We start from the raw sequence: 14,421 nt of genomic DNA on the forward strand, positions 1-14,421 counted from the left end.
ATGGGTTACAATGCTTAAAAATTAAAAATTAGAATAAACTAAATATAGAAAAAATTAAATTATTACTTTGATTTTCTTAGATTTTTATACAAGCTTTTATAGTCAATATTGAGATATTGGATATCTTCCATTTTATTTATTGTATTTTCCTCAAAATTGATTTGTATCATTTCGGATATCAATCTCTTAATGTGATTACCTTCCCTGTCTAAAATAGCAATATTACCTCAATCAAACTTACAGTTTGGAATTTTCATAATTAGGAGTGACACTGCAGTAATAATTTATCTTTTGTATAGTAACATAAATTAGTTTCACTGTATATGTCAAAACTATCCTTACTCAATTTTATATCCTGTAACTTACGGTTAATTAAAGGAATACATCATATATATTTTTTAATACTAATTGGACTGATACAAGCATTAATATAAATTTTTACTTAAAAAACTGTTTTTCTCGTGGAGATTTCACTTATTTCAATATAAGATATGGTCAATTATTTTACGTCAATAGTAATAAAAAATCTATTACTAACAATCTTTCAGATCATGTTCAGATTAATAAAATTGAATGTTAATTCATTAAATAACATATTTCTGTTAAAATTACTTTCTGTATGTCACAGTAGAAATGCCTTTGAATAATTAATAATTTTGTGGTATATGTCGACTAAAACTCTAGAGGCTTGACTCTACTAATCTGTTGTGTAAATGAAAGTCTGTAATAAAAAATCAGTCCTAGAAATCTGGTAGATTCGCTGGATTTAATCACTAAGCCGTCAATTTGGATTTCTGTTTCACCGGGTTTTACGTTCTTGTTGTTAATATGAATGAGTACAGTTTTTTCAGGTATGAGAGAGAGATAAATTTTAGTTAGATTATTTTTAATTTGATTCATGACTTTTTAGAATGACGTCAAACTACTGAAATAGAGTGCTATATCGTCGATAAATTGAGGTATTAGGACTTCTTTTGGAATACTTTTGATAATATCGGCAACAAATATTATGTATAGAAGGGGGCTAAGAACCCCCCTTGCGGAACGCCTCTACACGTCAATTTTGGTTCGCTTTGTTCGTTGGCGTATACAAGTCTATTCGTGAATTAATCAGTGTTAGAGGGCATCCAATTTTCGCTAGTTTATTTAGTAAAATTTTTATATTCACATTATCAAACGCGCCTTTAACATCTAAGAAAACGGAATAAATATCTTGGTTTCTTCGTAAAGCTTTTTGTACAGTAATTGCTAAGTTTATTAAATTATCCTGACATGATTAAGCCTTACGGAATCCACTCAGACTATATCGAGCAAAATATTATTGGTTTCTATCCACCATTGAAATTTACTCTTAATTATTGTCTCAAATAATTTGCAGAGTGCTAAGGTGAGGGCCATCGGCCTGTAGCCTTTATTGTCAGGTTTTAGGATGAGGTGTACGTATGACTTTTTCCAGTTGGCAGGGAAATCGCTGATCTCATACATCTCGTTATAAATATCGAGAAGTATAAGTCTGTACTTCAGTGGGAGACTTTTAATTGTAAAGTAATCTATTCCGTCAAAACCAGGGGATAAGTTCCGTGAGTCAAGAGCATGATTGAATTCGGCAAAAAAGAAGGATTTTTCTAGAAAGTTATTTGGTTAGTAGTCTGGAAGGTAATTTGGATTAGTTTGTTTTTTTAATTGAAAGGCATAGTTTATTAAGAGCTTCTAGTTTTTTTACTAAGTTGTAGATTTTCCAGGACATGAGGTACGTTAACTTTGATCCACTTGTTTTTCAGGATTTTTACGTAGCGTCCTTTCGAAAGTACATTAATTGTGCTGGCAAATTTTTTATAGCTTTCTTTCTTTTTTCTTTTAAAAGTTTTTATAGAAAGTGCTAACTGGTTTTTGTACTCAATGAGATCATTTATGTTTTTTTTTCTCTTCTATATTTTGAAAGCAGCGTTTCTTTGCTTTTTGATGATTAGAAATGGCTCTTGTTATTTTGCTTACAAAATATTCATATTTTTGACTGGCGCTTAAGTTTTCGTAAACGCTTGGTAAAAAAATTAACGTATGAGCTGTCAAGTTGTTGCATTACATTGTTCCGAATTGTTCGTTGCGATCTGATTTTATGGCTTTTTTATGGTAGATGTGTTTTTCAGCACATTAATATTAATGTAGATAGGGCGCCATGTATCTTCGCAAACTTGAATCGTTCTGCTATGTTTTCGCTTGAAATAATTAAGTCAATATTCGACGAAGAAGTGGAATCTATGTGAGAGTAGCTGTCACTATTATGTATAAACAGATTATTTTTTGAATGCATACTAATAAGTTTTCACCCTTTGTATCTGATTTATTGCAATTCTAGTTTGTATGGTGAGCATTGAAATCGCCAACAAATATGCAGTTGTGTAAATTTTTTAGATTATTGAAGATTATTACTGCCTACTTTGTATGCGCTAAGACCAAATTTGTCATTATTAATATTTTTGATTCAAACTCTATAAGGGCCTTTGTTATCTATTTTGAACTGCATGATTTGATTAGACGAGGGCCGTTTTAGAGTTGAAGGGCATCTTTATTCAGTGGGTGTGGATTTTCGGCGCCATAGGTATCTTTGTATGGACGTCATTGATCAGTCAGTAAAACCTTATTTTGATGAGAAATATCATCTTCAGCATTTCTTTTCTTACTGTTAAGCTTTGCGTTAATCTCCATGGGGCTGGGATTATAAAGATCATGATTGTTTGGTTCTATGATTATAGAGGCATGAAATTCATGAAAGTCTGAATGTGGTAAAAAGGCACTGTTAGCTTAATAGATTTAGCTTAAAGAGATACGTTTTCACCCACTGCGCTTCGTGCCCGTGATGTCTTGAGAATTGTTTACATTTGTGACCGAGTTGGAATTTTAGGTAGGATTTTTTAACAATTTTTGAATCAGAAATATGAAAACAATTATTTTCTTGGTGTAATATACATTGAAATATTACCCATTCAAAATTTCTCTCAAAATGAAAAATTATATTTATTATATTATATTACTTATATTACTTAATTGTACTAAAACATTTATCGCCCATTGAAACTTTAGCCTTAAGCACTTTGTTAATTTTTAAGCCAATTATTTTATTCTTGTCTGAAAATAGTAAAAATTTAATTATCAAAATCAATACGAAAAAATACTCTATTTTGTTTTTTATGTTTACAATTATTACGACAACTTTTTTCAGTATCGCGCCACACATTAATATTTTCATGAATAATTAAATTACGATAACTCGTATAAGTAACAACAAAAATTATAAATGGTTTTACGAGTTCATTCCAAAAACATACCGACAATGCTCAATCATGGTTACTCATTTACCCCATAATGGTTCGCGAGATTCGAAATGAGAAATCAAAAATTAGTTAGAAAATTTTCAAAAATGGTTCTCTTATATGTTCTACGGAACATCTAACAGCCAGGAGACTAAGGTATGCCATTGGATTTTTACTGAGGAGTTTGATTCAACAATACGGACGAAACGCCTAATTTTTGCTAATGAGTGACAATGTTTAAGCGTTGTCGGTATTTTTTTGGGATGAATTCGTAAAACCGATTATAATTTTTATTTTCATAACTCATTTGCTGCACCGCAGATGCCTCATTGTTTTCTGAATTTGAGTATAAATTAAAAATTTAGTTATATGTTCTAATGAATAAGTAGTCAATAAAGCGCGCGCATGTAATAAAGAGAGACTGCGACGGAAAATAGCGAGCGCGAATGTGAGAGACCGGAGGAAATTTCGGAAGCACACTGAGGAGAAGCATGCGGTCGCGGGGTTGGAAGGGGGAGAGCTGCACGCGACTAGACGAATATTAGTATCGCTTCGATCGGCGAACCGGACAGAAGGAAAGAAAAAAAGAGTTAGCCTGCGTCAATTTTCTCTCGCCAATTTCTCGTCGTATCCCGTTCTCGCTGGAAAATTCGTGTGATTTTTGGTGCGACTGATCCAAACAATAATTTTAGGAGCGTTCGTCGAGAGTTGGACGTCCGGTGCAGTTGACAACAAGAAATTCATCGTCCGGACCGTCGCTTTTCGGATGACAAACGCTAGAAAAACTAGAAACCATCGACCGTCACCAGCAGCTCTCGTACGCCTGGCACGCGTATATCCACATCGTTGTCTGCAGCAACGATGTTAGATGCTAAGTAAGTGAGGAATAATTATTTTTCGAGTGCAATACTTTGACTTGCGTGCGTCGCGTTTTGTGCTATTTCGCGCTGATTTTTGTTTTCTCTTTGTTTTTACTAGTAGCGGTCAACAAGTACGACTGCTTGTTGACACTTTTATTATTGCGTGCTCCCAAATCTTTCGGTCAAAATTTTGTTGTGTGTTTGTCACAGGAAGATAAAATAAAATCCGCACATTTTTTCTCACATTTTTTCGTGTAACGCTTTACGTATCTCCGATTAAAATTTTACTTATTCTCGCTCAGAGTAAAGAACCGAAACTTAATTTTATTCATCTCTTGATTTATTTCGTGCTTTCGCGTTCGTTTTTAGCCGCGTGAAATGGCTGCACGCTACCATATCAGGAACGGATCGAGGCGGCGGTATTGAAAATTGAACTGCGACATGATTAAAGGATTTCAATATCCCGCTTAACCGTAAAATTGTCTCTTTTGATCACTGTTCTTTAGCCTACCTAATGATCTTATGTTACAAGTAGTTGTTAAAAAATGGAAACACTTAAGAAACTTTATTTCTTTGTCAAATTCTATCGTAAATATTTATGCTTGTAATATAGTAATCAAATTATTTATTAATGTAATACACTGCCGTTCATATTTATTTGCTCATTCAAAGAAGAAATTATATAAAACAAAAAATTTTGTTACTACAGGCAATAAATTTCTTATAAAAATTACAATGATCCTCACGGCAAAGCTGAGACACTTAAATAGTTAATTAATAACAAACTAAGTTATATGTTTTATAACTCGATCACAAGATGATTTTTGTCATAAAAAAGTAATAGTGTTTTTAAATGTGAAAATAATTGATAAATATTTATTAGATAGAATTGTCTTTGATAGATATTAATCAAACTTCAAAACTTGTTTTTACATTTTGTGACAACATTCATAATCTTAATAAATAAAGTATTATGAGTTAGCTTTATTTTATCGAACGAATTTGCTGATTTTAGGGTAAGGGAAATTTACCATGATGGTTTCATAAAATAATTTTTTTGAAGTGAGATTCTTATACTGTTATGTTTTTAGAAGTGACTTAGCTGTTTAGATATTTTTATTAATATAATATGTAATATTTCGATTAAACATCAATTTCTGAAGTTGTCAACACGTGTCAAATCAAACTATGTATAACAATGACAACTAATAAGGAAACCCCTCCCCCAACTCGAAATCATCGATTTTAATAATCTTTTGATATCTGATAGTTCATAAAAAAAACAAGTAATACGTATTTTTCTTTATCTGCAGAAAAACACTTTTAGGGGGTGAAAAAGGCCATCAATGTACACCCCTAAAAACGTATTTTGCAATATATCTGAGGTTCTAATTGATATTTTACGATGAAACAAATTTCATTTGACTGCTAACGTAAATACGAAACTAATGCATGCAGTTTCGACGATAAGGAATGCTAGTCTTATTTTTTTAAATAAAAATTCAACTCTTTTTATGACTATTGTTATAAAAAAAAGAAAAAAATAAACTTAAAATAGCCACAAAAAAAATATTATCGTAGATAGAATGCTAAAATAAATTTGACCTATTCGAGATTATTTTTCAAACCTCCCTCAAAATGGGAAAACCACCCCCGAAATCTATTTTACGACATATTTCAAGTTCTATGTGATAATTTACTATGAATTAAATTGCGTACTATTCCTATACAATTTATGCATATAGTTCTAATAGTGAGGGGGTTGGGTTGGGTTCAGGTTGGGTTAGGCTCAGGTATAGGCTCACGAAATGCAAACTTGATGTAAACGTGCCAATCCCGGCTTATTACGGGCAATCATAAAGACTGATGACTATTTACAGTCAAAACATTCCTTTTTCCTATCGTCGCCCGTAAGAGTTTAAGAATGCGTTTGTTTGTTTCCGACTCTTAATGTTAATTACGTCGGGTCGAATATTGCCTTCATTTGTAGATCTACTTCGCATCATTAACAAATACATCCCTATCGATAGTAATCACATAATTCAGTCTAACCTTCACACCACTTTTATTATATAGCGTTACTTTGTCCTCAGAACCACATGACAATACCAATTTCGTTGGTCGTCGCACAGTGTTAATTACTCGTTTGCAATTTCGGCGCGCGTTTGGGCAACCCCTATTTTTTTCAATGAAATTTCTATCTTTTTGTGCCTATTATAATGAAAAAAAATTTTAAACGAACCAACAAAAATTGAAAAATATATTATCGTGGATTGAAATCAAAAATTAAGTTGAGCTGTTTCAGGTTATCTTTTAAATTACTCTTAAAATAGAAAATCCACCTCCAAAAAGTGTTTGTTTTTTCGATATACTACAAGTTCTTCTTGATAATTTACTATGAATTACAATGCGCAGTACTTCTGAAAAAAAACTACAACTAAAACATCTAATTCAAAAATAAAGGTATATACGTGCACGAGTCGAAGGGGAATTCGGGTTGCGGATGGATGTCAAAGTCTTTCCGTAAAACGAAAGGTTTTTAGTTGGTACCCAATACTTGGAATTCCAACACACTGCTATATTGGGGCTAGGGTCGTTTACACGATCCCAACAACAATGACATGCAATGGTCTATAAAAGATTTTTACCTTAAAACCCCTTAAAAAAAAAAAAAAAAAAAAAAATTATGTTCATGAAGCTCAGGAGAGTCTCGGAGTCCTTATCACTCAATGCCCTCCATTTACGCTCACACTCTGAAGGAGCGGTACTACTGGCTATGGCCCAAATGTTTATCTACTCAGAAAATGCCAACACATATTGAGGTCCGAGCGCTGCTGGCACAGGGCTTCGAGACAACCTTCCTTTCTGAGCGGGTAGACCAGGCTCTACATCTACCTAAGCAGTCCTCACGGGTGACCATTAGTGGCGTAAGTGGCAATCAACCCTTAGGGAAGGTAGATGCCATGCTAACATCTATCATCATGCCCTTCTGGATGCATTTCACGGCCTTCGTATTGCCAAAGATCACTACGATCCTTCCTGTCAGGTCAGTCACTAGGAAAACCTGGTCTCCTCTGGATCGGCTAAATGAATTTAATTCTATTATAAGAGGGCGTAAAATTTTTCAACAATGGATAGTAGATAGTTATGTAAACAAGAAAAAATTGAAAAAGATAGAATTGAGTATTGTAAGAAACATCAGAAAGAATTACGAGCAGACACGTAAAAAGGTTTACATGATTACATAAGGAATTGTACAAATGATATTAATGGTCATGTAGGTAAGACTGTAATTCTTCCTTCCTCGTTTATTATCATTATTTATTGGAAAAATTATTATTCTGTAATATTTAACCTTTAGATGGCCGGAAAGCCACTATAATGGCTCACCCCCTGATCGACACTTTGCCTGTGATCAATTAATGATATAAGGTACCTTTTATACCAGTTTTCTGAGGGCGATATTCCCCTTGAAATCCCGGCTGTCTAAAAGTTAATAAACCACATTTTAATTTTTCTAATTAGATTCAAGTAATAATTTGTATGAAAAATAATATTATAGATGCTACACTCTCATGATTATTGGAATTCATCCATATTTTACGTAACAGAGCGGAAAAAGGTTCATGTCGTAAAATACGTATAATTATAAAACTGAATCATATTTTTGATGAATAGTTCGTACTGGGTAAAAAAATAAAATTCCTAATTAATGATTCTTACGCTTTAAAACTATTAGAAAATCGAAATATTCGAGAAAATGTGACAGTCAATTATTTGGTCTATTTTAGAAGCTCCATTCTAATTTTTTAACTGTTCCGTATGGTCCGTATGGTCCCGTCAATTTCTGGCAACAGCGTATCCCATTTTATATGTAGTAATAAGTAGAGTTAGTTTACTATAGTATAGGTTTACTTGATGTACACAATGGTTAAAGTTAAACATAAAAATAATAAAATAATATTTGACAGTCAAGTTTGTAACAAAAGGGGTAAATAAAAGCTAAATGATAAAAAAGCCCTTTTTCAACTATTGAGGGTGTTACCTCAACTTACTAACTGAATAATGGGTTTACTATTTCAGAAAATATAGTTCAACCAAAAGATGCAGTACCAATGCTTTTTTAATCATCTGCTGGAAGAAGCCTTACTACAAATCCTTCAAGTGAAATTCTTATATTCATATAATAATCGACATATGAATTAGTGTATATTGTCAAAATGTAGATATTAAATTTATCCTGATAATATTTTTATCATTTTATGAAATTCTAAATAAATAGATATGTTTTGGATAGAAGCACTGCATTTTCCTAAAATTATAGACGGTAAGAAAGTTGCTATACATTCTAAAGAGTGGAAGGGTAGCAAGAAAAAGAAAATCAGATTCACAACAGATAAAAGAAATTCGAAAAATTGTAAGAAAAGTTAAAAAAAAAATCAAATTACCGAAAGACGGAAATAAGAAGAAAGAGAGAGAAATAAAAATAGAATTGCAAGTGAAAAAGAAAATGGTGAAAGAAAGAAAAAAAGAAGAAAGACAGGCAAAGATTGCTCTACTCATAGCAGGTAAAGCAAAGACACTGTACGTTGAAACGATTGTTGATTAAAAAGCTTTAACTGATATTAGCAATATTACAGTAAATGTTATAAAAATAACCGATATTAGCAATATATTAGTAAATGTTGTAAACGAGATTATTTATTAGTGTAAAATAAAGTTCTTAAATAAAATGTTAAGATTGCCAGTTGGTTATAAAATAAATAGTATTTCGTCTAATCAAAAATAAAAGTGTGATGAAAATATACCTTACAGATTTGCGATGTACGGATTGAATATTTTTAACCGTTCACTATTTGTAATTACTAGAAAAATAACATTACATTTGATATCATTTGGTTCAGATTTTTGTTACAAACGCACGTCTCGTCCTATATTGCATAGATACAGTAAATTTATGCGATGGTCAATTACTGGCTAAACATTGGTCAATTTTTAAGTTGGAGCGGTCTAAAACTAGCTTTATGAGATTCTCCGGTAAAAACGTTATTTCAATAATATTAATTCTAATAATCATTAATTTTTATATTTACTTTTGAAACTTAAAGGTACTGCAAGAACGATTCGAAAAGATTAGTATAAATAATTATAATATAATTTAAATACCAGCTGCTGAAGGTCGTAATTTCACAAACCGGTTAAAAAACGGGCGATTTACTCCCTCCTGGCTTCTCTACGGTGCGCTTTCGAATTTTTGGCCGATCTCTCTCACCTTCACGTTTGCGCACCCGTTAATGAATGTTTATTCGTTACAATATGTGTGTGTGTGTGTGCACGCGCTTGCGCGTGTGTATGTACATATATGCACACACACACACTAGAGGGAGATCTCCGCCCCCCTGAGCGCTTCGCGTGCCAACCCCCTCCTCCTACTCCAAATAAAACATCTTTCGCATCAGCAGTTAAATTTACTTTGAAAATTAAAGGAATGAAAATATGATTCATAATGTTCGAGTCTTCTAATTCATAACAAATTCTTCCAAATACAAATAAAAAATATTATGTATGAGTTCGAGCAGTTGATTTTTATTGAATTTCTATTTCTTTGAGAGTTTTTCGACATAAAGCCCAATAAATTTTAAGGCAAGGCTTATGAAATGCGTTAACGTATTTACATTCCCGATAAGAAAGATTTACCTCACGTTCCATATCAGAATCCAAGCTACATCATCGAGTGCGTAATGCCAACAAAGAGTATCGACAATAAAGCCTCATCGGCCTGCGAATTGATAAAGTTCAACATAAGAAATGGAATAGCAAGCGAGCGAATTTATACTTTCCGTATATCTCGGTCCTTCAGAGAAGCCCGTCGCGCATCTGCGACGGGCGCCGCGGTCGCGATAAACACAAGCGCGTCGTTTATCTATTCACATGCGGCGCGGGACGGCACGTGCGCTGCACCTGCTGCGCGCATCTCTTTCCGTCAGGGTCTTCTTGGCCGCTAATGCGCTCTCGCTCTCTCTCTCTCTCTCTCTCTCTCTTTCGCTCTCGCTCTCTGTTTATTTGAATTCGTCAGGAGGACATGGGGCTCGACCTCGCCGGCGATTTCGAAGCGCGTTTTTAACCTACACATTCGCGGCATGTGACTGTGTTTTTCACGAAACTCTGTGTTCGATTTGCTCGGCCAGCTGGCAAATCGTCGAGTGAGGGAACCAGCTTCGAAGACACGTGACGGAGTGCAACCCCGACGATTTTTACGGTACGAAAACTGCCAAACAAATTGAAATTCTCGTTGATGTGTGACTGAAACGAATGCCCCTGTCGAGCTTCTGAATGCAATTGTCTGTTGCGTGCATGCGTGCACACATCAGCACAGGCGTCCTTTCTTCAATTATGACTTTCTCTTGTTAAGCAATATCGAGGAGCGTTCAATGTTACTCTTCATTGAACTTTTTCTTTCTCAACATATTTCGCGGAATTATTATTATCCTTTGCTTTTTCAACACTGCCATTTAGCGAAAAAACGGAAAAACGGAGTGTAATCTAGACGCCGCCATTTTTCGGAGATATATGAAACTTATATTATATATACTACTCAGACTTTGGTTAAATTGTAGGGGAAATTAGCCGATGGTTTTTGCGAGACCACTACATTTATCGCATTCTAATCTCGTTGTGTGCCTTTTACGAAAATCTTCTAAAAATGTATACATAATTTGAAAAAGATTGGTCAAGATGAATTACTGATATGATTATTTTGTTTATTTGTTTTTTATTTATTTCTTTACTTATTTTATCTTATAACGAATAATTATTTAAACAACGTCAATTTATTTTTACCGAAAATATATAACGATAATGAAAAAATATCTACATGGATTTTTTAATTTTCTAGTTATTCAAATGTGTACTCATTAATCAGTAATTACAAAATGATCCTACTTAGATAGTAATTTTAATCCTAACAATAATATTAATCTCCATTACATTTCTTTTTTATTATAGTATTCATACCCCCCGTATATATTATACAAAATAAGAAAGCTCACAGTAACGTTCACAAGATTCGCTTGTAGAAAAAAGTATGTCAAATGTTATTCGTGAATACTGTCCACAGGATGCCTGCATGAAAAAGTTTAATATGTTTAGTTAATAAACTGCCATAGTAATCGAGCGAAGGTGAACCCGATGTGAGTATTGTCAAATGAGGATATACGTCAGACAAAATGAGATCCAAGACGTGAGTAGCATTTAATAAGCGTACAACTATTCGCCGACTTCAAAAAGGAGGAGGTTCTGCATTAAATTTTTTATATATGTATGCGTACATTCCAGGAACCATTAAACTGATTGCAATAGGGTGAATTCATTTAAAAGGATATGTATTCCGAAATTGTTTCGTTCGTTATTGACTTGATTAAAGCATAATTTTATGAGTAATTACAAAAAATAAAGTTGAAGTTAGCCTTCTTTTTGGAAAAGTTACTTGTATTACATAGAATTTTAAAAGAATGGCTTTTGGATAATATATGGATTTATATATCCATATATTATTTATATTCAAAATCCTGAATGTTTGTGCATTTTTATTCACAAAAATTCAAAAAAGTAGCAATATTAATCTTCATTAAACAAAATTAATTTTTGTAGATCGAAAGAGTGACGATAAATCGATGCCAAAAGTACATGAAATCCATAGCGGTCAACACTACTCAAAACGGCCAGCAGCCATTCAAGTTGAAAAAGTTCCGTCAAGAACCCGGTGATGCCGATAAAGTTATTTGTATTTCAAACATAACTGGAGACTGTGTAACGTTTTCCGAAAGATTGGGATATGGATGAAGAAATCTGCAAGGTACTTACGTTTTTTCACTTCAAGTATTTCTTTTTCTGTCGTGCCTATGTAGGATTACGTCATCCCACGCGAATTTATAATTGTAACTTATATCTGTGTAATTTCATTCCTTGCAGTTAAAAATTGTTAACTTTAAAATTGAGAAAATCAATCTTGTTTAATAAATTTGAATTGTACTTCTAGATTCAAAAAAATGATTTTGCGTTTTTTAACTTTATCAGACTGATTAATTGTTTTCTTTTGGTTTTCATATCAACGTTTCGGAAAATTTTATTAAGTTAATTGGTTTTCAAACTTACGGCACATAACTGTAATAATTATCCGCCAGTTAAAAGAAATAAAAGACCAAATAGAAATTCAAGATAAACAAATTGTAATACTACTTTGTAAAGGAGCTTTAAATAATGTAATTATAATTTTGCCACATTCCTTGAAAACACCACAGCTGGAAAAGCTTTTTTTATCTGAATAGACTTGAACTATCAATGCATTAAAGTTGGTATTCGTTTGTTAGATATTTTATTTACTATAGATAAATATTCTAGAATACTGAATATAACTAGAAAAATTATATTGTAATCCTTCACTTTAAAAAAAAATTTTTTCAATAAAATTATGAAACTTTGATCGTGTGTTAAAAAAAAATAACAAAAATTGAAATGCAAGCGGTTTTAAGAGTTTATTTCGTTCGTGTGTATGTTATATCTTACTGTGGCACTACTGATTTCAAAAGGATTAAAAATACATGTTATGCTGTATCCGACTCCGTATTTATTTATACTTACGTTAATTTAACCTGCACAGTCATATACATTTGAAATCTATTCAACGTTGAGCAAATAATATGAGTTGAAACGAAAAGTTTGATCAAGACAATTTCTTGTAAGGTGTTCGACCAGTCGAGTAATGGAATTGATGTTACTAACTAGTACCTATGGTGCGACTCTTCATGAATTGAATTTCAAAAACATATGAAGGTTGGAATTTTCTGCCGGTCGAGTTCTTTTAATTATTCCATTGACGTTCGTTGCAAATTTAATTCGACGATCGCCTGATTCTGCTGCGGTCATGTCAATAATACTGATGATGTTCATTTCAATAACGAATAAATAATTCTAATCGCTTACTGTTGACTAAACATTTTCAAGTACTCAGACGCTCAGCAAAAGATACTTCAAAATACTATTAAAGTGTCCAGAGTTCCATTCATAATATTTTCGAAAGTTCATTGATATTTGTTTACAGCACATAGGCATCGTTTGTTATCGACGGTTTTACAAAAAGTAGAGTTGTTTTCTTTTCAAGGAGTCGAAAAAATCCGGAACCAGTGAAACAATTAGCTCGAGCCGAAGGACGATCGCGGTGAATTTCTGTTGGCGTTAATTTGCCGTTCGGAATAACGGCGATGAATCATGTGGCGTAGCTTCATAATAAGCGCCGCTTTATCCGCGAAGTCGGTGAGCGAGTAGATTGCACAGAAAACAAAGCCAAAGCTAATCCGCGATCGGCGAACAAGAGGCGAGAAATCACGGTCCGCTGTGGGGCGGGGGGGGGGGGGGAGCAACAAAGCGGACCGAAGGCACACGCGCAAAGCGCGTTTTAGCGCGAAACGAGGATACGGCTTATCGGCGGCGCATGCCTCGGCTATGCGCGGCTCCTGCTATCGCTCGCGCGATGAGTGTGGCTACTCATCCGGCCCCCGCCGACCTCGATAACGGCTCCTTTTTTTTTTTCACTCCGCTCGTTCCTTTTCTTTCTCCGATGACCGGCTCCCGAGTGGTCGGCAGCGCACGCGCGCTTCAACCTACGACTACGAGGCGCTCGCTGCGCGCTAATTGGAGCCCTAACGCGCGGCGTTAATCGCGTGCAAAGCTCGCGCGAGCTGCGATTCAATATCCACTGCGACAATGTCGGCAGCGCACACTGTAAGCCGATTTGGAAGCGACTGCACGCGAGCCCAATTAGAGCGTTCGAGCAGATGTTCGCAGCCTAACGAGGCCGTGCCTGTCGACTTTAAAATGAATCGACGAACCATTGTAACGCACCAATCGATCTCCGTCGCGCGGGTGAATCTCGGCGGATAACGCACTCTCCCCTCGGTGCGCGACGTGACTCACGCGACGGCGCTCGGCTCGGTATCGATTGGCTCTCGCTCCTTGCGACGGTGATGCTGCTCCGCGCACGTCAACGATTCGGCGAATAGCAGAGCCGAGTACAACTTCGTACTAGTGTCACGGCGAGCGACGTAGGTCGAATAGAAAAGAAGGCGAGAGAGGGAATATGACGAGGGTTCGCCTTGTTGGCCGCGCGTCAACAATAATACACCTGCATCTCTCGACTGCGCTCCTTTGAGAATTTTTCATCCATGGCAATTATGTTGCCGTGTTTAAGTTAT

The sequence above is a fragment of the Phymastichus coffea genome, unplaced genomic scaffold, assembly GCF_024137745.1.
Source record: "Phymastichus coffea isolate CEN01 unplaced genomic scaffold, Cenicafe_Pcof_1.1 PCOF00059, whole genome shotgun sequence".
NCBI lineage: Eukaryota > Metazoa > Arthropoda > Insecta > Hymenoptera > Eulophidae > Phymastichus > Phymastichus coffea.